Genomic DNA, 27,289 nt, shown 5'->3' on the forward strand with positions numbered 1-27,289 from the left:
GGCCAGCACTGGGACTGGCATTTCCAAATGTTCCAGTCATGCTGCCAGTGTACCTGTCTGGGCCTTTTCATGTTTACTGGCCCTGGCTCTGATTTTGAGGCATGTGCCATGGTTGCCTTGCAGTCACACAATTCTTATTGTGTTGCTACTGCCACGTGTACCTTTTCTGTGTGCCTTAACAAGCCTACTAGACTTCCTGTGTGTCCTAGAGCCCCGTAAGGAGAGTTGCTGTCATTTCTTCCTCTTGTTTGTGTCTTATGCTTTTGTTTGGCAAGAGTCTGTCTAGGGCTTTTTTTCTAGGCAGGTCAAACGGGAGTCATAGGGCGATAGACATGATTTTAGGTCACGATGGAGAGTGAGCTTATAATCTGGGGTTGGGCTACTCCTACCAGTCACTCACAGAAACTTGGGTGCTGTGCAGAAGGGTGTGGAGTTGTGGATTGTATATTCAGGATTATAATCTGCCTCGTGTTTGTTCTCTGGACACATCTGGGCTATGAACTTGGCAGGTGGTAACACGTGGCGCATGTTTCTAGTAAGTCAGGGTTGGATTTTACCATACTTGTTTGATGTGCTACCCAGAGTCAGCTAGAGACATCTGGGTCTGGGGACATGTAGTAACTTATGGTTCTCTGGTCCCTTCATCAGGCAGATGTGGAGTGTCACCAGTGAGCCTAAGGCCGGTCCTGAGTGAGATGGTCTTCCCATGGCCTGCACTCTTCTGGGGACCCCTTTGTTCTTGATGTGCCAGCTGGTGGGTCCCCTTCACTTCCAGTGGAGTCTTGGTCACAGAACTTGTTATTTAGTGATTGCCTCCTGGGGTCCTGTGTGTCAGAGGACTTCTGAGGCCTTCATGGAGCTCTCATCCATGTAGCTGGCTGGTCCCTGTTGCTTGGACCAAGTGTTTGCAGTTTTCCATGTTGATGATTACCAGAGTGCCTTATGTGTGACTCCTCAGATCAGTCTCAGAAGGAAAGAGCCTCCTAGGAGACAGGGATTCTTAGCAAACCTGGAAACTCTTTTTTGAAACAGACGCACCTAGGAAGTAGCATAGTGGGAACAGCTCGGTTTACAGATCCATCCTAGCTCTGTGACCTTGAACATCACTTCCCATCACTGAGGTTTCCAAGTCCCTAGCCGAGAAGTACAGAGAAGGGGACTGGGTGCGTGTTGTGCCATTGCCTCTGCTTCACTCACCTCTGTTGTCCCCTCAACTGGGTGTTTGCTCCTTTCCCCAGAACTGGAGTGAAAAGCCCCTCTTGTGGTGTGGAACTAGGTGGGTTAATACATTCAAGGTTCAGCGCAGATCCTGACCCATGGATAATGTCCTCGTTGGGGTTACTATTGCTGTGATGAAACACCATGAACAAAAGCAACTTGGGGAGGAGAGGGTTTATTGAGCTCACATTACCAAAGCACTGTTCATTATTAAAGGAAATCAGGACAGGAACTCAAAAACAGGGCAGGAACCTGAAAGGAGGAGCAGATGCAGACAGAGGCCATAGAGAGGTGTTGTATACTGGCTTGTTCAGCCTGCTTTCTTATAGAACCCAGGACCACCAGCCCAGGGATAGTACCCTCCTTCACCAATCACTAATTAAGAAAATGCCTTACAGCTGTATATTATGGAGGAGTTTTCTTAATTGAGGTTCCTTCCTCTCAGATGACTTTAGCATGTGTCAAGTTGACATAAAAACAGCGCACATGACTTTACATATCATCTGTTTGGGATGATCATGGCTATACCCTGATCTATTACTACCTTTTCCTTATGGGGAAATGGTACACTTGAGTTGTCTGTTGAAGCTTCTTTCCCCTTTGGAGGAAATACTGTGCGTTTTACAATTTCTAGACCCTCTTATTTCTTGCTTTCTGCCTCTTTATCTTTGGTTGGCAGCTCTGACACTGTTATAGGGAGCTACACTGAAGCAGGGGGAATATAAAAACAAATGAGTCAAAGTGATATGCAGTGCACTGAGTCTAGTGGTGTCCCTCCCACTTCATAGTCTCAGAGTTTTAGAGAAGAGTTCCAACCTAGAGTTACTTTAAGGGCAGGGTGTGGGGCACACACAGAACATTTCACAGGCAATTAAGTATAGTCATAGAGAATGTTCAGGAATTTAGCCCAGAGCCTAGCCCAGGTGCTCTGAAGACCTCGACTACAGCTGTGTGTGTACAGGGTGGACCAGGGCTAGAACTGGTCCTGGGGGGGTCCCAGGCCGGTCCATACCATCTTCTTCCTTGTCTGGCTCCTCACTCTCCTGCATTCTGCTCTCTACAGCCTCAAGTTTCTTGTGTCTGAGCTGTAGAAAGTTGTATAGGTGGTTTGTGGGAAGCTGGTCTAGAAGAATATGGATCCAGTTAGAGGAAACAGCGGAGGTCTGAGAGCTTCTGAACCTGACTTCTTGACAAAGGGCCTACACGAGACAGGGAAACGTAGAGCAGTAATGCTGCTGGACCTAACTCTTGTCCCGTGGAAGCTGTAGGCATAGCTGCTATTTCTTCTTCCTTTACATGCTATAACATATAGCAGATTGCCCTGAGCTGTAGACTGGTTTCTGCCTCCCAGAATGGTGGATATCTTGGGAGGGTGGGCACTGCAGTTGGGACCCACTACACTGGGTCAAGGCTCAGGTGAGCTAGGTTTATTATCATCTCTCATCCTTAATAACTGTGTGGCCTTGTATGGCTTTAATGGGGGAAAATGGCCCAGGTAAGATCAAATAGCTAAGGCATCTAGCTTCCTGGGATTACTTAAGTAGTAACTTTCTCTGGTTTGAACAGAATATATTTTGTTCCTTAATGCTCTTGTGAGCTTTTGGCCACATACTGTACATTCCTCAGTTGAACCCACTGTCCGGTAACTTAGAACAGGGGTTTCTGCTTCAGGCATTATTAATGTTTGAGGTGGATACTTCTGTGGGTTGCTGTCCTGTGTGTTGCAACATTCCTGACCTCTGCCCACTAGATTGGCACTAGATGGTGCCAGTATCTAATGGCATTATCACCCAGCTACGAAGACCAAAATGTCTCTAGACATTGCCATATGTTCTGGGGTGGAGGTGGATGAAGCCTTTCAGATGCACTGGGCTAACAGGTTACAACTGTTGGTATGATTAGCTTTCTCAAGGGTCATTTGCTAGTGTAATTTGAACAGCACCCTCATCTTACATGGAAGAGAGCTGTTTTAATCCTCTGAATGCAGTGTAGTAGAACCCAGAGAGCAGTGGGTGAGGAATTCAGTAACATGCTTGTGGTGTGGCTGTTTTCCTCAGGAAATGGGGTTGGTTTCCATGAAGCTAAAGGTTTACTCTGCTAATCCAAATGGGTCTGGGAAGTAATAATTAGCTTTTCTTGCTTACATCTTCTGTCATGTGGCCTTTTATTTAAGCTCTCAGAGGAGGTGATTAGAGAGTCCTTTGTTAAAGAGGTGTTAAATGTCCATTGGAAGGCAAAGCTGACCTTGCTAAGGAAAGCTATAGGGGTAGAGACAGCCTTTGGGGATGCACTTGTATGTGCTTAAAGGTCTGGAATGATGGATTTTTCTAGTCTGCTTCTTGACCTGGCAGAGAGAGCCCTTCGGGGGCACAGTTTATGTCTGGTTAGCTCTGCTTCTGTTTGTATTTCAAAGACAGAGTGGGAGGACCATGGTGGTTTGAGAACCAGGGATGGGGAGCCCCACCACCTCTGCCATTTTGTGCCGTGTGACCCTGAGAAAGTCATTTAACCTCTGCAGCCTCTAGTGTGTACTTGGGTGACCAGGGTCTCATTTCTTCTCTAGTAAAGAGCTAATACAAGAGGGATAGAGCCAGAATTCAGTATTAGAGCATTTGCCTAGTGTGGTGTGAGGTCCTGGGTTCCATTCCTAGCACTGCAAAACAAAAACTACTCAAGTAAAGGGCTAATATTGCATGTGTTAAATGAGGAAATAGAAGTTAACTCTCAAAGCAGAAAACATGCTCAGTACATATACAGTTTCTGGCTTGTGGGGTTTCAAATGAGATTTCAGTGTTGTTTTTAAAAATTCTTGTGTGTAAAGATGTTTGCAACATGGTTTAAAAATGAATCCTCGGGAGGGTTGATATGGGGAGAGGGACTTTCCTCCTTTCTGGGGGGAAAGGGGAAGGGAGAAGGATGAGAAGGAGGGGATTGGGAGGAGAGAAGGGAGGGGGCACCCCTGGGATGTAAAGTAAATAAACTGAAGTAAAAAAAAAAAAAAAGCGAATCTTCAGATAGATACTTTGATACGATATGAATGTGTTTATCCACAGTTTTAAGTCTTATGCAGAGCTAGGCTTTTGGGATTTGACTCGTTGGCTGATGATCATAGAGTATGAGGAGGAAATTTAGGGACAGGAGGCAGCTCATGAAGAGGAGGTGTGTTCATTTAGTAGGAGGTGGGTGGTGTGCCTGGTGCTGTTCTTTGCTTCACGTGGCTGCCATTTTCAGGATGCACAGTAGTGGGGCGTAGCGTGAGGAGGGCTCTGGGCTGCTGGTTTATCCTTTGGGTTGCTTTCCTGGACTTTATTAGCTGCAGAGCAGAAGTTTGTTCCTGGTCTCTTCCTGTTAGAGTTTTGGACATGAATTAGGACCATGCAGTTCTCCCATTGTGGGGGGTTTGAGGCAAAAATGAGGTGCAGGCCATGTTTCTCCTCCTTGCTGCTTTCTGGAACCTACTGATGTTGTAGAGGTATGTGTGGAAACCATGGCAGAAGCTGATTAACTTGCCAGGGGATTCAAAGATGATTTAGGGCCTGGATCGCTGACCTTTAGGTCTATGATCTGCAAGACATGAACAAGTCACACTTAAGTGATGCTGGGTGAAATGGGAAAGGGTGTGCCTGGATGTGGAATAGGTGTGCGACTGGCATAGTAATATTGATTCAGTTTTATGTTGCTTGACTTATTTTCTAATGCTATGACCATTTTAGAATTAGCACCAGTGAACTGAGAGGTAATATTTGGTTTATATTTATGACTTTCTTACAAAAATCTGTTACTAGTTGTCATGTCTTTGACTGAGCTTTTTAGGTGTACCAGAACACCTGCCGTGTATTGGAGCTGCTGCTGGTGTATGCACATGCTTGTGCATTGTGAGATGCCTAGGAAGGAGGGCTGGGTAATAGTTTCTTGACCTAGTTGTGTGATGGTGTGCTGGCCTGTGGTCTGGGTTAAGGCAGATACTGAGGCTTATGTGAAATAGGCTGAGGTGTACCTACTTATGGGTCTGTGAGAATGAAAAGAGCCACCCCATATATAATCAGCATGCTGAGCTCCAGGAACCAGGCAGAAGGGAAGGGAGATGTCATGATGGGCAGGCTGCTGCAGAGGCCACTTCGTTAAATCTTTTTGCTGTGGGACAAGGACGAGAAAAAAGACATAATAATAAGACAAAAACTAATAGATTGAAGTGGACAAAACAAACAGAAGGAAAAGAGCCAAAGAAAAGGCACATGAAACAGATATGGATGTAGAGACCACTTATTCACACACTCAGGGATCTCATGAAAACTCTAAACTGGGAGCCATAATATATATGCAAAGGACCTGTAGAGTAAAGGGAGGAAAAGTGTGTATAAATAAAAGTAAAAATTAAAAATAAGATTAAAAAACAAAAGCCCTGACATGATATTTTGAGAAAAGGAACCTCTAATGATAGTGTTGAGTTTATATTCTGTTGGCCATCCAGTTATATTCTGTTGGCTGGGCATGGAGCCTACCCTTAAGAATAACCTGTTTCCCCAGTGAGAGAGTTCTTTGAAGAAAACTAAATTTTCATTTGCAAGCGATTATCAATTGGAGATAGCTTGTGGGTTTCAGCTCTTACGATGTCATCTGATGTAGACCCATGCAGGCTCTGTGCGTGTTGCCCCAGTCTCTGTGAGTTTGGGTGTTCTTCAGCCCTGTTGCTTTAGAGGACATAGCTCATTTATAATTGCATGATTTTTCTGTGTATGAATTTGGCATAGTTTATTTATTTGCTCACCAAAGGGTATCTCAGTTGCTTCTAAGTTTTGGCATATATGAACAGCTGCTCTTGCAAAGATCCATGTGGGTGGAGGTTTTCAGATCTCTTGGGTGAATGCCAAGGAGTGCAATTCTATACTGTATGACAAGCATGTTGAAGAAACTGCCTGTTTTCCAAAGTGGCTTCCCACCAGTAATGAATGAGAATTCCTGTTGCTCTGTTTCCTCATCAGTGTTTGCTGTCATCACTATCTATTTATTTCTTTATTCATTTATTATTATTATTATTGACAGGGTTTCTCTGTGTAACCTTGGCTGTCCTGGACTCGCTTTGTAGATCAGGCTGGTCTCCCAAACTCACAGAGATCCCCCTGCCTCTGCCTCCCCGAGTGCTGGGATCACAGGTGTGCACCACCACGCCCTGTTGATGTTACCACTTATTGTATTGCTCTAGTAGGAATCAGGGTCCTCAGCTGACAACATACTAGTATAAATTGCTGTATCAAAATACTGAGTGGAAGGTTTGAAGTACCAATTCTGGAGGCTGGGAGGTTCAAGATAGAAGTGCCAGCAGATTTGGTATCCATTGACACACTAAGCTTGTTTTGATGGACAGTGTATTAGTTACTCTTCTTGTTTCCGTGGTAAAGACCAACTTAAGGAAGGAAGAGTTTACCTTGCTCCACAGCCTATAATAGGTACAGTCTATCATGACAGGGGCGTAATGGTGACAGGAGCATGAGGCAGCTGCTCGCATTGCAAGTGAAGTCAGGAGGCTGAGGCAGGTGAGCCTGTGGGATGGTGCTACTCACTCAGAGTGGATCCTTCCTCCATTAAGCCTTTCTGAAAATACCATACAGATATACCAGGGATTTATTTCTGTGGTGTTCCCAAATCTCATCGAGTTGGCAGTCAAGATTAATTATCCCAGACAACTATCTTTTTAAAAGTATTTTAATATTTATTTTTATTATGTGGGGATTAGAGCATGGATGCCAGAGAAAGGTGATGGATCCCTTGGAACTGGAGTTACAGATAGTTGTGAACTGCCTGATGTGTGTGCTGGGAAATGAACTTGGGTACTTTGGAAGAACAGCAAGCACTCTTAAGCACTGAGCCATGTTTCTAGCCCCAACTACCATCTTTTTGCTATAATCTAATGTATTAAAGTGCAAGTCAACTCTTTAGGGCCGCTTAAATGGACACCAGTCTTAGTCATGATGGCTTTTGCCTGAATTACTCCCCAAATCTGCCATTCAGTATTTTCAACTTGGGGATTAGGATCTCAGCATGTGAATTTGGGGGTGGAGAACACAAATGTTCAAGCCATAGTCACAAGGGTTGAGTATTGGGTTTGAGGGGAGGGTGGTGCTAAGGTTAACTGAACAAATGGATATTTGGACAGAGAAGGAAAGATTGCTGGGCCCTGCTGAGTGAGTGGAAGCTGGTTAGTGTGCCTGTGTATTGCCTCAGCCCAGCTGTGTTCCCTGCACAGGCACTTGTATGGGGCAGTGTTATCGTTTTCTGAATACAATGAAGTAAGAGATAGGAGATAAGTAAGAGATAGGAGCTGAGAATGCACTTAAATGTGGTCACAGTGGTGAGTTTTGATTGTGTTCTGGGTAACATGGGCCCCCTTGTGGGTGATGGACAGTGAAAGGAAGGGGACAGCATCACTCACCTGTTCAAATCCAGTGAAAGGAGGGTGTTAGAAGGAGCTTGATGGCAACTTTGAGGCTGGTCAGTGTTTTTCTGTATGAACCTTGAATGGCGATTTCAGCTATGTCTGGAGACTCTAGAGCCAGGGAAGTTTAAGGAAAAGAGGCAAGGTGCCCTCATTATATAAATACACCCCTTATGTGTTGGTGAGGGAGGCAGAATGCTATCTCAAGTTTCTTGTTTTAATGGGCATTATTTTGGTGTGAAAGCCTTGATAAAAAGGCTGCTAAAAAGGTTTAAGAAGATTCCACTTATGAATAGCACCCATCTTTCAGGGAGAGGTTGGCTTGGGCTGGAGGATGGAGTGTGGTTCCTGTGTCTGCTGATGAGGGAGGGCTCTGAATAGCCTTGAGTGTAGGCCATGCAGATGCCCCTTTTCAAGGGCCATCTGGTGACTGAAGTGCTCAGGAGGTATATCGGCCACGATGCTCAGGGTCCTCTGCTCTTTGGCGGGCATATCCAAGCACTGTCCTCTAGAGAGGCCCAGGTTACTTGGCAAGAGAGGAAGTAAGCACTAAGAGGAAATGCCCGGGAGGAGCATGGACCATCATCACGTGGGTATGAGGTGTTACTTCCTCTTCTTTACTGCTGGTCCTCTTTAGGAACCCCACCCTTACTCCCAGCTGGTTGGCGTTCCCCACTAGGTAAGAGCTTATACAGCTACCCTTCCCTAGAACCAGCCTGCAGAGAAGAGGACTTACTCAGTGACACTGTTCCTGTGCTTCTCTTGGAAGGCCACATCCTAGAGTCCTATATGCAAATGCTTAGCCCAGCATGTTCTTTCCAGCTGTGGTGTGCCCCCAAATAGTTTATATCCTTATTGACCAACCCCTGGAGGGTGCTGAGAAAGTACTTGTCATCAGAAGCTGCTCTGTGCTACTGCTTTGGCTGTTCTGGCAGGCCCTGTGTTTAGTTTCTTGAGTGGTCCCTGTAGCAACACTTGGTAGGCTATCTGTCCTGGTTCAAACCCATCACAGGCAGCATGGAGCCTGCAAAAGGGATGCCTTGGCTGAGTGACTTAGGATGGCTGCACTTCCGAGCTTCTGTAGACTCTCCTGGAGTGCAGGCTGAAGAGACACAGTGAAGCCCTTCAGGTATCTGATGGCAGACCCTTTAGTAGCAGAAGCTGCCTGTCCGTGCAGTCCCTTCCTGTGATATATGGAGAAGTTGCTTTTTAGGCAGAGATTTGGCCCAGCTCATTTCAGAGTCACCCATTCCTAAGAGCTTTCCCGAGTTACATCTCAGCTTACAGCCTCTGTCTTTCTACAGACCTGGAGATGCCACCTGCAAAGGGTTCCTCCTACCTGTTACTGCTTTGCATACTTTAACAGGAAACCTCTGGGATCAGAGGGCTCCCTCCACGGTGTTTTGCAACTCCTCACTTGTGTGCTGTTGCTAGGGTGCGGTCCTTGAGCAGTGTTGATTGACTGAATACCCTCTTTGGTGCATTCTGTGCTTGCTGTAGGGAAGCACTCAGTAAGTGCTTGCCAAGCAAAGGATCTCAATTCAGATACCTCACATTTCCGAAGAGGATGTTCACCCAAGGACTCAGCTCTCTAGTGGGCAGGACCTGCTTGCAACACATAAGATCCCATTTTGCCTGTGTAGTCTGAGTGCTCCTGCAAAGTGGTGACACACTTGCTGCCAGACTGTGGGCGCCATGGAGAGAGAAGGCAGGGTGTCAGAGAGGGTGGAGATGAGAAAGTGGGAAAGATTATGTTTAGACAGGGGGGTTGCTGAGCAGGTGACATGCAAATAAAGATTTGAGTCGGGGTAAGACAGAGTGCTCTCTAAGGATATCACTGCAGGGACAGGGTTTCTAAGGCTGGTGGGACTTGCCTTATTTATTCCATGTCTGTCTTGCAGTTGTTCAGAACTGAGCGCCCTAAGCAGCTCACCAGCTCCTGGTTCCAGACCCTCATGGCAGTTTGTGCTCCCTTAGCAAGTTCAGTCCTTTTGGTTGTCTGGAGTCTGCCTCATAGAGTCTGGATCTATGCTTCCCAGTGTGTTAGCATTAATTAAAGCCAATTAAAATAATCTAAAATAGAAAATTGAGATCCTCAGCCTTACTAGCCACATTCAGGCACTCAGTAGCCATGTGGGAGTCAGCGGCTGCTGTATTGAATGGCCCAGATGGGTACATTTCCATTGCAGTGGGAAGTTCTTTTGCCAGCCTAGTTTAGAGGACAAGCTGTCCCTTTCATGTATAAAAGCAACACAGAGTGACTGTTTAACCAGCACATCTTAATGAAGGGGATATAATATTGAAGCTAAGAGAAGCCTGCTGAGAGCACCGTGCACAAGGCTAGGAGCATGCTAGCATTGCTCTTGACCGTTGAGCCATCTCTAGCCTCTGTATATGATTAAAGCTCCTCTTATTTAAAAATATGCAACAAGGATTTGGGTATCATTATACTTTCATATCTAGTATACTTTTTTTTTTAAATATCCTTACAGACCTTTTATGAGTTTTAAATGTTAAAAACAAAATGAAATAGACTAGTACTGCTGGGATCTACCTCAGAGGCAGAGCACATGCTTAGCATGTTTGGGGTCCTGGATTCTGTGCTCAGCACTTACAGCTGGGTGCCATGGTGCATGCCTGTAATCCCAATACTCAGGGAGTCAGAGGCAGGCGGCTCTCTGTGAGTTTGAGGCCAGCCTGGTCTACAAAGCAAGTCCAGGGTTTCCAAGGCTACATAGAGAAACCCTGTCTCAAAAAACCAAAACCAACCAACCAATCAAACAAAACTCAATTAGTATCAGCAACAAAAGCCCATAGGCTATTTCTATGGTTTGGTTTCCTACACTTTAACTAAGAAAAAACAGTTTTTACATAAAAAGTTGTTCATATACTTATTAAGAAGGTCTGTGGTCTTCCTCTCTGTGAATCATTTACTTACCCAACAATAAGGAAATGGGCTTTGTTTCCGCTTTGTGTACTACAGCCTGCTTCATCTGCATTTTAGATAATGAAATAGGGGGTTGGTTCCCAGAATTGCTACTTCATGAACATTGTCCCTGACCACTGGTAAGTTCTGACTGTCCCTCCCCACCCCAAAGCACTGAGATCACAGTGCTATATGCCAGAAGCCTTTTTTTATTGGAGGAAGCTTCTAAGCAATGGACACCCAGACTCTTTTATGAATAATAGTGCTCCTAGCAATGGGCAGTAGCTGTTGGTATTTGTCATTTCTTTGGCGTCTCATTAATAAGATGTAGGTTCAGAGAGGACTTCTTTCTCTAGCCTTCTCTTTTCTTTATACACTCTGGCTCCAGTGCTCTGCTTCATACTTCCTGCCTATGCCTTCCCTGCTCCTCCTGTCTGCTCAGCTGCAGTGTTCTTAAGGGCCAGCACAACAGAAGCCCTTCTCTGAAGCTTCTCCAATGCAGAGCACAGTACCAGAGCACAGTACTCTTTCCTATCTCCTACAGGTCACTAGAGACTAGAATTGTCACTGTCATTCTGCCCTATATCCTGCAGGCACCATGTATTCTCATATTGTCACTCTGTCCTAACTTCTACAGGTACCCTGTAGTCTAGTATTGTCACCCTGTCCTGTCTTCTGCAGGCCCACTGTAGTCTAGTATTGTCACTCTGTCCTGTTTCCTGCAGGTCAACTATAGTTTAGTATTGCCATGCGGCCTTGCTTTCTCTGTGAGCATCTCAAGGACTGGGCCTGGGTCTTAGTTATTCCTACTCTCAGCTCCTCCCGGCTGATGTTCCCCTGTCTCTGAACATCAACAGCATATAGTGGCTTGGTTCTCCTCACCCATACCATACAGACTTATGTTTCTGGAGCCAATGTAAGCAATACTCAATGGCTTGGTGTTTGATGTATGAGAAAAAACAAAGGATCTGCTGGCTTATGGAGAAAGTGGCCCAGATTTGCTGGGGTACAGGGGAATGGCACACTGGGTTTTAGAAACCCATTGGGTTAAGAATCTACATCCATCTTGGATCACGGAGATAGATGAATCTTAAGACACTATACAGCTCATGTACTGTAGGGCATGGCTTTTAGTTTGACTTGCTTTAGCGAGAAGCAATGAGGCACAGATTTAAAACAAAGTCTAAAGATAACTTCTTCCCAGCAGTTTCCGTAAACAGTCAGTTATCTTAAATACATACAGAGTAAAACATCAATTAAAGAAGTAGGAAACATTTATTGGTTAAAGAGCAAAGTTCTTAGCAATAGACGTATCAGGGACACAGTAACAAAATGTTCAGCAAAAGATAGCTCAGTGACTGAACATGTGTCTAGTTATGTGGAGGCTTTAGATTCAGTCCTTTGTGCTGAAAAATAACAATAACTATGAAAACTACTTGTTGAGAAAAAGCATCCAACTCCTACTCTCAGAGGTAGTCTTACCTGGTTTAGGGTGAGACACATGCATCAGAACTTGTAAGCACTCCCTGGGCAATTCTGGAATGTAGTAAGCAAAGCGAGCTATTCCGGGAGCACACTTTCTACCTTCAGTTGGACTTTTCTTCTTTCTGGTGCTGAAAGAGCATAGTCCTCTCATGGCTCTCCTGAGATTGTTGCAATTCCAAGATTACTTATGATTACTGTGTGGACAGACTACTCTCTGTTGACCTTTTGTTTCCCTCTTTTCCTCAGTAGTCCATTGGAGATTAGGAATAGATTGCATTTTCTTAGTAAAGTTCATTTATATTCATTTACATAGTCACCTTCATGCTACTTTCTTTTTTAAGATTTAACCTGATACATTTTAATTACATGTAGGTGTACATGTCTGCGTGTGAATTTATGCACATGAGTTTAGGTGCCTGTGGAGGCCACAGGTCAGAAGCATCTGATCCCCTGGAGCAGAAGGTTATGAGCTGCCTTATGTGGGAGCTGGGAACTGAACTTGGGTCCTCTGAGAAGAGCAGCAAGTGTTCTTAATGGCTGATCCATTTCTCTAGCCCCCTTTGCTCTGCTTGCTTTCTCTCTTCATAAAAATCTAAGTTGATATTGGAGAATGGAGTCCCTGCTTAATTTTTCCTTTCTGTATTTACATGGTAGGGAGTGTTTAGAAGACTTGGGAGGTTGTGGATAGGGAAAATATGGGCCTTGTGGACTCTGTGACTTTCTGTGTAGACTTGTAGAGAAGTCATTTCAGGGTTAGATTAATGAGTTACCCAGCAGGTTTCTTGCCAGGCCTTGGGATACAGAGACCAAGTAGGAAGGCCCTCACCATGTAGTGGGAGGTAGGCTGGTCAGAAACTAGAATCCTGGGCCTGTAAGATGTCTCAGCAGGTTAAGGCACTTGCCACCTGCCAAATCTGCTGACCTGGACTCACATAGTGGTCCTTTGATCTCCACATGCAATTGAAAACAAACAAATGTTTCCTTTAAAAATGAAAGAGGAAAGACTGAAGCTAGAATTCATGCTGCCAGCTCTTTGTGTAAAAGAGTGGTGGGAGTGGTTAGGAGCATAGCAAGGGTTGTGTTGGGGGAACATCCAGCCAAGCTGCTGAGGAGGGTGGTAGAGCTGAGTTCACTTTGTTGAAGCTGAGTGTGCAGCAAAGGACACCAATCTCAGGCACTGAGCGAGCGCACGCATACAAATACCACTGGACTAGCGGCCCACAGAAGCTTCTTTGGGGCCCCTTCCCTCACAATAGCTGTCTTGCAAGAAGGTGACCACTGTTGAGGTTTACACTCCTGGGTTTGGGCTCGTTTGCTCAGTGTGCGCGCACCTGTGGATGGTACTTTGCTGAGTTTCAGCACTGAAGGGCAATGCTTATCATGACACTGTTGTGCTGTGCTTTGAGGCGCATCTACCTAGGCAGAATCCCAGAGTCTCCTTTTGTCCATGTTAGGCCTCTTCCCTGATGGCTCCAGCACTTCACTCTTCACTGGCTCTGTTAGCAGTCAGCTTGTTCAGTAGCCTCTCTAGACATAGGTATTGCCAATTTTGTTTTCTTTGTTCATCCTGATGACAGGATAGGGATGTATTGGTCTAATTTGCATTTCTATTTTAGTGGTAGGCTGAATCTTTTTGTATTGTATTTGACACTTGGGATTTCTCTTGTGGTGTTTTTTTGTTTGTTATTTATTATTATTTTTCTTTTGAAGCTGAGAGGAATTTAGGCCTTATGCATGCTGAGCATATGTTCATATCTGGGCTCCACCCCCATAAAAATTGATTTGTGTATTCAGGATTAATATCCCTTGTCAGATACATGTACCACAAATGCTTTGTTCTTCCCTGTGGCTTACTTTATTTTTTTTACATTCTGTTTATTATGTTGCCCAGGTTGGTTTTAAATTCCCGGATTCAAGTGTTCTTCTTAAGTGATTGGGAATGCAGACCTACACTCCCATATCCAATCCATACCTTGCATTTTAATTTTCCTAATGTTTGTTATATTTTGTTTTCTTAAGGTAAATACTGTATTATCCGTCTTCCTTTTATGGTGTGTGATTTCTTGTTACCTGTGTAGGAACTGTTGTTACCATTTCGCAGTTCTGTTGTTTTGCCATTACTGGTGGATCAGTTTTCCTGGATTGTCCGGAACAGCCCTTCAGTGCAGCGCACAGATCATCTTTCTCCCTGTTGACTGTCTCCTGTCCTCACTTTCTCCTTCACTCACACCGTGCTGTTTTTCAGTTAGTCAGCTATTCAGGTATGCTTTCCTGCTTTTTCTTCTGTGGCATTACATTTCCAAAGCAATTTTATAATTTGGCAGTTTCCTCTTTAAAAAACTTCCCAGGGTTTTGTTGGGGATTTTATTGACATAGATCAATGAAGACTTCTTATCTTTGAATGTTTTAGTTTCTCCATTAGTTTATGAATTTTTTTGTTTCTTTATACTTTTTATTTTTAATATAAAGGTCTTATGTTCTTTCATTATTTCATGTGAATTTGTATATGAATTCTTTCAAATTATGAATTTATTTCAAAATGGGCTGGTGAGATGCTCAGGAGATAAAGGCACTCACCTCGAAGCCTGAGGACCTGAGTTCAGTCCCCAGGACCCACTGACTCCCACAGATTATTTCCTGAGCTTCACATGCACACTGTGGCATATGCTCCCCATAATAAATAAATAAAAATGTAACTGGAAAAATTAAAGAGCCGGCCACAGTGGTACACGCCTGTAACCCAGCACTCGGGGAGGCAGAGGCAGGTGGATCTCTGTGCGTTCCAGGCCAGCCTGGTCTACAAAGCGAGTCCAAGACAGTCCAAGGCTACACAGAAAAACCCTGTCTCAAAAATAAACAAAACAAAACAAAAAATTAAAGATTGTTCTAATATACTGTTTTAATAGTTTTATAATCTATAGTTATAACTCTCTAGGTGGTATTAATTTTTTATATATACAGTTTGAGTCCTGTGGTCTTGCTTAAGTTCAATCACTCTAATAGCTAATCTATAAAACCCGTTTGGATTTTTATCTGTAGACCATCACCACTCTTTGTGCATGAATTTGTTTCTTTTCCATCCGTTATGTCTCCTTTTGCCTTGTTTTCTTGCCTTGTTGCTTCCTCACCTCCTCCACATTGTGTTGCATTGAAGCGGTGCTGGCAGAGTCCCTGCCTGGGTCCTGATCTCTGAGAATGTAGTCCACATTGCTATAGCTTTGATCAGATGGAAGAAGAATTTCTACTAGATATCTTTTCTCAGATTAGGCCTGTCTTGTACTTTATTGAATGGTTTTTCTCCATTGCTGGCTGGTGTTTTTTTTTTTTTTTTTATCTTTAGCTTATCGTGTTTTTTTTTGTTTGTTTGTTTGTAGGAATGCCATTGTTTTTTTTTTCTCATGATTTCATAATCTTTGAACAATGCAATTTGTTCATGACATTATGCTTTGTATTTGGTAATGTTTTGTTTTTTAATTATTCTGTATTCATAAGAATATGGGCTATAATGTTCCATTTAGCTTTGTTCTCAAGAACCTAATATGTGTGTCTTTTCTGTGTTCACAAATAGTCTCTGTAATTTTCTCTGGGTCTGGATGGATAGCCCAGGTGATGTGTGGTTGCTAATAAACAAAACAACCTGAGTTCAGTCCCAGGGATCCCCACAATGATGAGAGAACTGACTCCCATAAGTTGTCCTCTGATGTCCACAGGCAGGCTGTGGTACATGTCCCTCCACACACACAAAATAAGCAAAACTACAACAAAAAAGGTATTTTTCTTTGGTGGTTGAGGCTATGAATATGTTAAAACTCATTGACCTATGTGCCCCCAAAGTCAGCTCTACTATTTTTGAATTCCATAGTAAAAATACTTTTAAACATTTATTCATACTTTACTTATACCCCACCCCCTTCTCCTTCACTATCGATCGAGCCCAGGACTTTGTGTAGCCTAGGCAAGTGTTCTGTCACTGAGGTGTTTTTCTTAGTAAATGATACCAGTGAGTGGGGTTGCTGAGTAACCTAATAAATTGTTTGGGATGAGCCTTGGAAAGGAGAACTAAGAAAGCTTGTTCTTTTAAGTGTGAGTATTTCTTCTTTCCATGTTTGGAAGACTACCAGTGAGGCCATCTAAACCTGGAATTTTCTTTGTGAGTTTTTAAATTATGGAGTTAACATTTTTTTATTGTCCTGTACTATATAAACTCCTCCCCCCAACTTCCTTTCTACAATGTATTAAGTGACATTGCTTTCCTTGGAGTCACTACCTCCTTGTCCCAGACAAGGTCACTAGCTGTTCAGCAAATGTTCCTAGTATATTTACAGAGATAGGATTTTTCTGTTAAGTGCTAGTGAAGCTGATAACTTCCCATTGAGGGGACCTCTACAGGACTGATGGCTGGCATGTAGGTTGATGATAGCCCCCGGAAGAACCAATCTGTAGTAACTGCTGGTGGGTTTAGAGTCGATCTCTTCTTGAACTTGAAGTAGTAAGATCTTTTTTTGTTTGTTTTTGAGCAAGGGTCTCACTGTGTGTCTTGGAACTCTCTGTGTAGTTCAGGATGATCTCCTACTCTTGACCCTCTTGCCTCAGCTTCTGGAGTGCTGAGTATGAATCACACCTAGGGTGTTTTGTTTTTTAAGACAGGGTCTCAGTAGCTCAGGCTGCTAGACATATGCAGCCAGGGATGACCTTGAACTCTTCAGCCATGGAGGTGAGTTGTCAGATTTCCTGGAGCTACGAGTTGAGGAACCAAAGGCAAGTCCTGTAGAAGAGCAGGAAATGCTTTTAGCCACTGAGTCATTTCTAGCTTATGTTTTTTGTTTTGTTTTGTTTTGTTTTGTTTTGTTTTTTCCCCCAAGACAAATTTTTGCTGTGTAGCCCCTGGCTGTCCTGGAACTTGTTCTGTAGCCTGTGCCACTACCACCAGGATCCTCCCCCTCTTTTTTAAAGTGTCTATCTACAGTTGTGAATGAGAGAGAATTCCTCCAGTCTTGGTTTTCAAATGGGTGTTTCAACAGTGAGCCCCATGACATGGTCTGCGTACATACTTAATACTCACAAGGCTTCTCCCTGTAGCACAGTGTCCAGCCAACACAGCAAGTGGTCACAGGTGTTGCTTGGATGGCAGTTTGCACAGTGATGCACTACTTCTGAGTGTAAAGTGACAGTGGAGCTTGTGATCAGAAGGTTGCCTGTCCTGTCTTTTTTGACTGTGCGGGAGCTGTGTCCTGGCCTGGGAACCTATGCAGTCAGGCTTTGCTGCTCCACTTTACCTACTTCTCCACCTCCACCCTCCTGTGACATGTGAGGTGTCCCACCCTCGCCCTTCCAGCTGATCTGCTTCATCCTGCAAGCCTTCACCATTCAGAACAGGTAGAAGGACACTGGTGTGGCCCTTACACTGTGGCTTGCCAGGTATGTGGCACCAGGAGATTCAAAACATCTGCGGCTGGTCTCAGAGAACTATGTGGTCACAGTAGAGTCATGGCTGTTTCTCCCGTGCTCCTGTTCATAGACAGGTGAGTGACTGTTATGCCTCTCTAGCTGTGTAACTGGAAACATACCAGAGCAGGGTCTTTCCCGCTCTGGTGGAGGATTTGGTGTGAGGTAACTTGATGGCCTTGCTATGGTAGGGAAGCTTCCTTGGGTGGCTCTATTTAAAATGAACGTGATCCCTTGTGTTTAGGGAGGTGCTGGGGATGTAGCTCTGGGGGTTAGCATTAGTGCACAGACATGTCTAGTACTCTCCTCGTTCTCTCACTTTGTTTCTGGGTAGCTGTGGGATTGCTAAGGAAAATGTGTCGTGTAGCAGCACTGTGATTACTGAAGTGGACTATCTTTGTTTCCTTGCTTTTTCAAAGGAAGGCAAGAGACAACTATAGATGCTCATTCATGTCAGATTTTGAGGATAGAAATATACTATGATGGGCTGGAGAAGATCAGCCATGTTTTTTTTTTTTTTTTCTCCTTTCTGTCTCTCTAGGTGCTTCTTGGCCTCTTCATGTCTATTTGGTGTCTGGGTACTGGGAGGGGAATGTAAAATCTGTGAGAAGTGCCTGGTTCAGTTCCAGGCTGCAGAAAAGTGACCTGTGACTGGGAAATGGGCCAGCAGCTTTCCTGGAGATGAATGAGTACTGCAGTTCAGCTTTGGACTCTGATGTCATGAGCCAAAAGAGGGAAGGAGTAAGGAGTGATGGCTGAATCCAGTAGCAAGCTGCATGCCCCTCAGATGTGCTGGACCCTGAGGTAGAGGCCTTCATAGAACTTCACTTCCTTCACTCCTCAGCAGAGTTCTAGAACTCCCTTAGGAGTGTCTGGCTGGTTGAACCTGCTCCACCAGGGCAGGGGCTGTCATCCACCCACCCAGCCAACCTCTTCCAACAACTGATTCTAGCTTCATGTGTCTCTTGGACTGCTCTAGGTCCTAGCTTCCCCTTTTGCAAGTGTACAGTAGCATTCCTTCTGTAACTCTTATAAAAATTCCTTGGTCAAGATTTTTATTTTTTTAATATTTAAGACAATCTTATGTAGCCCAGGCTGGCTCTAAACTTACCATGTAGCTAAGCGTGACTTAGATTTCTGGTCCTTCTGGTCCTGCCTTCTGAGTGTTGGAATTACAGGCATGCACCAAAACACTTGGTTTATACTGTTTTGGGAATGGAGCCTAGAGCTTTATATATGGTATGCAAGGACTCTGCCCACTGAACTATGTCCTCAGTACATGTTAATTAGAATATTTTTAATTTTTTATTTGTTACACTTTATTTACTTTATATCCCAGCTGTAGCCCCCTTCCTCATCCCCTCCCAGTCCCACCTTCCCTCCCTCATCTTCTCCCATGCCTCTCCCCAAGTCCACTGAATAGGGAGGTCCTCCTCTCCTTCTCTCTGAATCTTAGTCTATCAGTTCTCATCAGGCCTGGCTGCATTGTCTTCTGTGGCCTGGTGATCAAAGAGCAGGCCACTGAGTTCATGTCAGAGACAGTCCCTGTTCCCATTACTAGGGAACCTACTTGGACACTGAGCTGCCACGGGCTATACCTGTGCAGGGGTTCTAGGTTCTAGGTTATCTCCATGAATGGTCCTTGGTTGGAGTATCAGTCTCAGAAAGGACCTCTGTGCCCAGATTTTTTTTTTCTCTTCTTGTGTTACTCCTGTCCTCTCCAGGTCTTATTATCTCCCCCTTCTTTCATAAGATTTCCTGCACTCTGCCCAAAGTTTGGCTATGAGTGTCAGCATCTGCTTTGATACCCTGCAGGGTAGAGTCTTTCAGAGGCCCTCTGTGGTAGGCCCCTGACAGCTCTCTGTTTTCTTCTTCTTCTGATTTCCATCCCATTTGCCTTTCTGCATGAGGATTGAGCATCTTACCCAGGGTTCTCCTTCTTGCTTAGCTTCTTTAGGTGTACATATTTTAGTGTGTTTATCCTATATTATATGTCTAGCATCCACTTACAAGAGAGGAGATTTCTTAAAAAAAATAATGTTCAATCAGTAGTTCACAATGAAGAACACCTCTGTAGACAGACAACAGACTACTGGTGGGTCATCTCTACACATGGCCTCTCTGTATCTCTAGCATGGAGCTGCTGAGGGTAAACTCTGTGACTTGTCCACTGCCCCACTTGATTCTCATAGTGGCTTCAAGGGAGAAGTTAGCCTTATCTCCCTGTAGAATGAGGAGCACAGGGCTCTGAGATGGTGGTTGTCTACCCTGGACTGCTGCTCTGGAAGGGCAGAGCTAGCAGAACCAGCTGGTCTCCATGTAGCTCCTTTGATTCACTTCTGAGCTCAGCATGGGGACAGGAGCTAGTTCCCACTGTACAGCTGTCTTGGTGTAGACAGGTGCCTGAGTTTCCTGACTTGGGAATGCCAGTGTGTGGCTGGGTTTAAGATTGGGTGTTCCAGGAAGACCGTTTCTTCTTACCCCTTGATTCTGCAAACAGGTAATACAGGAATGAGGTAATACATGAAAGAGGACAGTGAGCAAGCTGCTTTATTATTCTCCCCCTTTCCTCTATCTTAGAAGTTGAACGGAATAGGATAATGTTTCCCTGTGCTGCAAACCACTCTTCTGATGGGAGTCAGCCATTCATCACACACACTGAGAGAAAACCATCGACTGTGGGCCGTGTCCATTGAGCAGATGCCATTTATTTTCTGGCACTTGCCTTGGAAGCCTCAGTGCCAGGTGGATGGCCTTGAGAACTTACCCAATACCTTGGAGTATTACCACTAATTTTTGTTTTTTGAAGAGTTATTTATTTATGTCTGTGAGTGCTCTATCTATATGCATATCTGCATACTAGAAGAGGGCGTTAGATTCAATTAAAGATGGTTGTGAGCCACCATGTGGTTGCTGGGAATTGAACTCAGTACTTCTGGGAATGGAGCCAGTATCCTTAACTGCTGAGCCATCTCTCTAGCCTGTATTACCACTAATCTTAACTTGAAGCCACAGTTGATGTTTACAATACCTTCTGTGGGGCAGGAGCTCCATGCTAGAACAGCACACAAAGGAGGTCAGTATATATCTGAACAGCTGTTTCAGTCAGGAGGTGTTAGGACAGACGAAGGTGAAACATGCCATGTAATTCGGGTTTCCTTTTGATATAGCAGCCTGCATTTCTATCTTCTTAAAGCTGTGGGCCTCTTTCTTCTGCCTATGCATGACTTCTGGCACCTGTTGTCTCTAGACCCTGTCTCCTCAGCCATCATGGAAGACTCCAGGCTGGTGGTGGAGCAGTGTTCTGTGCATTCCTGAGAGGAAAACCTGTGGTTTAGGATTAGTCTTGGAAAGTCAAGGTGTGGGGGCCCAGACTTTACATGAGAAGCTGAACAGAATGGACCAGTTCTGTGCTTTCCCTGCATTGTGAGGTTCCTGGGGGCAGATACTGCTTCCTGTGCTATGTCCCATTAGCAGCTGAGCTCAGTATCTGATACACTTCTGGATGAGATGTGCTGCTGTTCAGATAGTTCCTGTAGATGGCCTCCACAGGGCCTGTACTTTAAGCTAGACCTGCAGTCACCCCGGCAGCTGCTTTCCCAGCACAGCATTATCTTCTTTGTATTGGTAGCTGGATCTGGGTAGATTGTCTCTCTTGGGCATCCTGACTTTAGTGGTTCTAGGGGGTGGGTGTTGAGCTTAACCAATGGGCCTTACCTACACACACACAAAACAGACACCCCACACACATTGCGGGAGGGTGGAGAGTGAGAGAAATGAGAGCTGACTGAGAACTTCCCAGGTGTCTTGACCCCATCTTGTCCTCTCTTTTCCCCAATGCTAGGCATTCCTCCTCTTTGGTTCAAAAGACATAACCACCTGTACCTTAGCCAATTTGTTTGGGGTTTCTTGAAGGTTTATGGTCTGGGCTCACTAAGTGTGCCTGGTACTGCCTGGAACATGCTGGGTACTAGGCTCTGCGGTCAGCTCCATGCTTCTTTACCTTAGTAGGTGGCATATGGAATTGTGGATGATGGAAAAGAAGCTCAGAAGAAATGGCCACCAAAGTTAGAGCTAGGGTACAGCTAGCTGCCCCTCAAGTGCCCTTGACCTGCTTGGATCTGCTCCACTGAATGCTATGCTTTTGGTCCTTGCCACCTCCCTCTAGGCTTGGTATGAAAGCTGGGGTCCTTTTCCGTGCTACTGTTGTTTTTAAATTGGGGCAGGAGCTCAGTGTCTTGAAAGCACAACATGAAAGGCTCAGTAAAGAGTTCCTGAGGTATATTAACCATACATGGTGTGTGGATGCCATTCTTCCTCAAGTTCCCTCTCCAGTCTGCTCACGCTGCCCATGAGACACAGTGAAGTTATGCCTGAGTGCAGTGATTTGAATCAAAACTTGTATATCAACAGCTGAGCAATGTCATTTAGGTCTTCTTTCAAAAGGCTTTGGTTTGTGGTACCAGTGGAGTGTCACTGAGTAATTTCATTTTGCCTTTAACTTTTCCCTTACTTAAGGCCACTTCTGCTGATCACCAAGAACACATTTATACTGGGGTTTGTTGCAGGGTCTGCTGAAAACCTAAGTGCTTCATTAGAACTTGATTGCCTGTGGGAGTTATGCAGTGTGTGTGTGTGGTGATACAGTGGGGGAGTGATGCAAAAGTGTTTTTATTTTCTAGTGACAGAAATATCTGGCTTTGTAGTGGCCATTTGTTGGTAATAAACTTCAAAACGTGATACATTTGCATCGTTCACAATTCAAAAAGTGGTGGAGTTTGTGGTGGAAAGCTGCATATCATGTCTAGTGGCTTGCCTCAGAGGAGTGTCTGTTACATGGTATCCATGCCTGGGCAGGCAGAGGCTGACACCTGATCAATCATATGGCTTACTTGGTACTGTTAGGACTCTGGCTTTTCTCTGTGACAACAGGTAACTCTCCAAGAAAATGTCCCTTGACCTTCTTAAAGCTATTTATAAATAGGTCACAAACTTTTGCTTTTCACTCTTTATGACATCTAAAGAGTAACACTGTTTTTCAGTCAACACATTTCACTGCAGTATCTTCCACGGTTCAGGTGTCCAGTAGGAACAGTGGGTAGTGGTGTTGTACAGGGTAGGCCCAACTCTTGACTCAGTCAAGAAGGAAGGAAGAGAATAAAACTTTCTAGGAGTTGGAGGAGGATGTGCATGCTATGCTGGTCCTACATCTTTATCAGTACCACAAACCAAAGCCTTTTGAAAAAAGACCTAAATGACGTTGCTCAGCTGTTGATATACAAGTTTTGATTCAAATCACTGCACTCAGGCATAACTTCACTGTGTCTCATGGGCAGCGTGAGCAGACTGGAGAGGGAACTTGAGGAAGAATGGCACCCACACACCATGTATGGTTAATATACCTCAGTCAAGAGTCAACCCTGACTGCAGATAAGGAGGGTTTCTGTCTCAGATTTGGTGCCCTTCTCAATACCTGGCTCCTAGTCTACCTTGCCTTTTTGCAGATGTCTATGTTATATCTGTTTCCTGAATGTACAGGGAATCCTGGTGGCCTTAAGAATAAAATCTTAGCTGGATGTATTAGTGCATGCCTTTAATCTCTGCACTTAGGGAGGCAGAGGCAGGTGGATTGCTGTGAGTTCAAGGCCGGCCTAGTCTACAAAGCAAGTCCAGGACAGCCAGAGTTATACAGAAAAACCCTATCTCAAAAAAAAAAAAAAAAAAAAAAAAAAAAGAAAGAAAAAAAGAAAGAAGGAAGGAAGGGTAGAAGGAAGAAAAAGAATAAAACTTTCTAGGAGTTGGAGGAGGATGTGCATGCTATGCTGGTCCTACATCTTTATCCTGGAACTCTAGTAAACCCCAGGGAAATGTGTCAGCAACTGTCTCGCTCCCAAATCTACTGACACCCTTTGTGTTTCACACTCCACATTGTACCTATGAGCTTTTTCCTGGCTTCACAGAACCTGACACACTACTATTTTGAACATTACTTTGTCTTGGGTGTCTGTATCTTTTCCTGAGTCATTAACAATGTACCGAGTTGAAAATAATGACTTTTCCAGCCAGTGGATAAAACAGCTACAGCACAACTTTGCCTCTCCGTGGTTATGTAGCCCTCACTTCCAGCTGTTCGAACCCTACTTAGTCCCTTGTACTTGGTTGTGGCATCACCATTGATATTTCCTCCACTATCCTCTTGCTCTTAGTATCTTGAGAGGTGAGACAGCTTCAGTGGGATTCTAGAATCACCTTGGTGCAGGCAGCTTCTGGTGCTGCTGGAGGTGCTCTGCTTACTGCTTCTGAGGCTACTGTAACAATATTTATACTTTGGGGGGCTTTTCTGTTCACCCACTCGAGCGCCTAAATAAATGACACAGAGACTTAATGCATTATTAATAAACTTTAAGCTCCATAAGTGGGCAGTTATGCATTTATACTAAGCCTCTATGTTAATCTTGCTATTCCCAGCCATGTGCTCCAAGTTACTTGCGGTATTGGTTCTGTCTGGGCTGTTTCTGCTCCATCAGATCATGGCGACTCCTCTGTCTCTCTTTCCATTCATTTTGTATTGGGCGGCCCAGATTCTATGTGGCAGCTTTATGTGGTAGATCTTTGTTACAGCCAGTTGTGAACTGCCATGTGAGTGCTGGGATTTGAATTCCGGATCCTTTGGAAGAACAGCCAGTGTTTTTAACCACTGAGCCACCCCTCTAGTCCTTACATGGGTTCTCTGTCTGTCTTCATCCTTCCTTTCTTTCTCCCTCCTTCATGGTCCCTACCTGAGACCCCAAGACCAGGACTGGAAGTCCCTTTTACCTATCTTGTCCGTCCAGAATTAGCTGTCCAGCTTCTTTATTAACCAATCAGAGATAATTAGGGAGCAAATGTTACACAACATTTGATTAAGGTACATGAGAATGCCCTTGTCTGCCCTTGTCTGCAACCAGATCTCAGGGCCCAGAATTAAGCAGAGCACACCATACCAACCCCCAACAGACCACCTTCTTTGGGAACTTCCTGTTCTCATGAGCTAGCTCATTCTCTGCAGATCTCTGTTTTGGGGGTTACTTACATAGTGGTGGAGGCAGGGTTTGGCATGAGGAGTCCCTTCTCTTCAGTGCTCACTCAGTGGAGAACTATGGAAACACCTGATGGGTGGAGTGGGGACAGCTCTCCTGCAGGCTAAGAATATGGCTATGCTGAGCTCTGGCCGCCACCTCATTTAACACTCACGTCACCTATTTGCAAATACTGATGGACGTGAGGAGCAGTCTGTGCAATAGGGATGGAGGTGGAACCTTGTCACATGCCCCCCCAAATCAGGGTCAAGTCATTCGCAAGACTTGAGGACAGTGCTAGTGCGAGCCATTTCTGCCTTTAGGATGTGGTGCTTGTAGAGGTATTTGGAGCCTTGGGTCCAGGGCGGAACAGTGCTTGAAGGATAACTGAAGAAAGTGCAAGGATCTGTGCACAGGCAGAGTAGGCCTCTTCCTGAACCCTGCACAGGGTGGCTACTGGAGAGAGTCCTTCCTTCTCCTGGAACTTTCTGCTACTGAATACAATTGAGGCCCCACGAAATACGGCAGGAGTGAAGCCTTAAGGCTGTTCAGTCCCAGCCTGCAGAGGAGCTTCTTACCCAGACTGCTATTTTTAGAAAGAGGTTCTGTGAAGGGGGGATTTGAGTAAGCATCTGGGAGGAGATGAGTGCTGAGAAACTAAGACAGGCTTGCAGCAGGGCAGAGGAGGACCGTGTCAGTGTGTGTATGTGAGCGCACAGGACTCGTGCTCTGGAGTCTGAGGTGGGCAGGGAGCTATGTGGGCAGTGTGTCAGTGGAGCACATGGATTAGAAGCAGGGCTACGGGCACTGTACTGTGTGTTAGCTAGTTCAGGCCACTGCTGCAGATGTTCTGCCTGCTCATTGTTCTGGGTCTCTTTGGTCAGCCGGTTTGGGGGTCAGTAGCTCTCTGTCCCTAATGCTTCAAGGAGGCTAGTTTTCCCCTTTGAGTCACAAATGTATCTTCCCACCAAGGAGCCATAGTTTTCTGGGAATACAGAAAAGAGGAGTCCAGCATTTATGGGGAATGTTTTCTCTCAAGTGCTTCTCTATAGTGGAAACTCACCTCCTGCAAACTGTCTACCACCTTTCTGTCCTCCCCAAGGGCGTAGTTGTTTTGCCTTTTTAAAACTATATTATTTGGGTTTCTTATATCTCTACCTCCTTTCAAATCTCCTAACACTAGGTAGGAGAGAAAGAAGGTTAGAAGGGAAAGGGGACATAGACCTTTTTAGACTTAGTTCCTGATGATCAGGGTTGCCGAGTTCTTTGGGGCAATACTAATCTCAGTCGCCAGGGCATCCAGGAGTCCAGCAACACAAACCAGCAAGCAGAGCAGCAAGACGAACCAGCAGCAGCTTTCTTCTTTCTCTGACCCTCTCCTTGAAGCTTCCTCCTCTCTTGGCTCTTGGATTTATCCTCTCAGAGTCCCCTGCGTTAAACTATCTCTGGCTGGCAAAAAAATGCCCCTCTCTGAGTTGTAAGATGCTGTTATCAGCTATGGATAAACTAAAGCAGCTCTATATCCCACTTGGGATTAAAACAAAAACCTGTTTACATAACATAACTGAGTTTTTAAAGAAACCAAAACATCTACTGTACAAACTTGCTTTGGCATCTCGTGTGTGTAGGTGGAGGCCACAAGTGTCAGGAGCTATCCACCTTTTTTTTTTTTTTTTTTGAGACAGGTTCTCCTACTGGAACCTGGGACTCACGTATTAGAATATACAGAGGGTCCCAGGAATCTACCTTCCTCTGCTTCCTGAGTGTGCTCCATGCCTGGCATTTCAGTTCAGTTCAGGGTTTGATTCAGGTCTTCATGCTTGTGCAGCAAACACTTTACTGACTGAGTACTGCCCTCAGCCCTACCTTGCCCCTTCTTTCCTAGGTTCTGCTGCCTCTGCCCTGAGACTGTCCTAGTTGACATTGTGGTAGAAGCAGGGTTGCTCTCTCCTTATTTTCAGCTTGTGTGGCTGTGTGTATATGTATGCTAGTCTTGTTTCAGCCTCTGTGACAAAATACCTCAGGAAAACAACTTGAGGGGAGGATTTATTTTGCCTCATAGTTTCAGAGGATTCACTTCCAGGTCAGCTGGCTCCATTGCTTTTAGTCGTATGGTAAGGCAGAAAGCAGAGAGAACAGCAAGGAGGGTCCAGGATTAGATATACCTTTCAAGAACACACCCCCTTTGCCCTACTTCTAACCAGGCCCTGCCTCCTAACAGAGAGTCTATTCAGTTGTGAATTCAACAATGGATTAACCCATTGATGAACTCAGTCACCTTTCAATAATGCTACCAGCTAGGGACCAAACCTTCCACACATGAGCCTTTTGGAGGACACTTTATATTAAACTCAGACAGTGTTCCTAACCATGCTTTTTTATCCCCCTTCCTTTGCCTCCTTGCAGACACACATGGTGGTCACTCCGGTTGCCAGCAAACATGCTGAGCACCTAGTGTTTGCAGGATAAACTATGGAGCATAGGGGTGATTTCGCTGCCCTCTCGCCAGGGACAAAAAGCAGAGGGGAGGGAATATAGCCTATGTTGAAAACACGGCATGAAGGAGTGAGTACTGTGGAAACAGCGCTGAGAGCCTTTGGCAAGTATGAGGATCTGTTGCTGGGTGGAGATAGCCATTGTAAAGTCTCAAAGAGGAAGCTTGAATAACAGCTGCTCGCAGTTCCCTGTCCCCTGTGCAGTAAGTATAGGCAGATGATGGCTCAT

General features: G+C 44.9%; 1 protein-coding gene across 6 annotated transcripts in view; it reads left to right on the forward strand.

The window, feature by feature from the left end:
* Tbc1d14 (TBC1 domain family member 14) overlaps nucleotides 1-27,289 on the forward strand; it is a 94,514-nt gene that overhangs the window by 12,192 nt on the left and 55,033 nt on the right. The window lies entirely within an intron of this gene.

The sequence above is a fragment of the Meriones unguiculatus genome, chromosome 12 (assembly GCF_030254825.1).
Source record: "Meriones unguiculatus strain TT.TT164.6M chromosome 12, Bangor_MerUng_6.1, whole genome shotgun sequence".
Classification (NCBI taxonomy): domain Eukaryota; kingdom Metazoa; phylum Chordata; class Mammalia; order Rodentia; family Muridae; genus Meriones; species Meriones unguiculatus.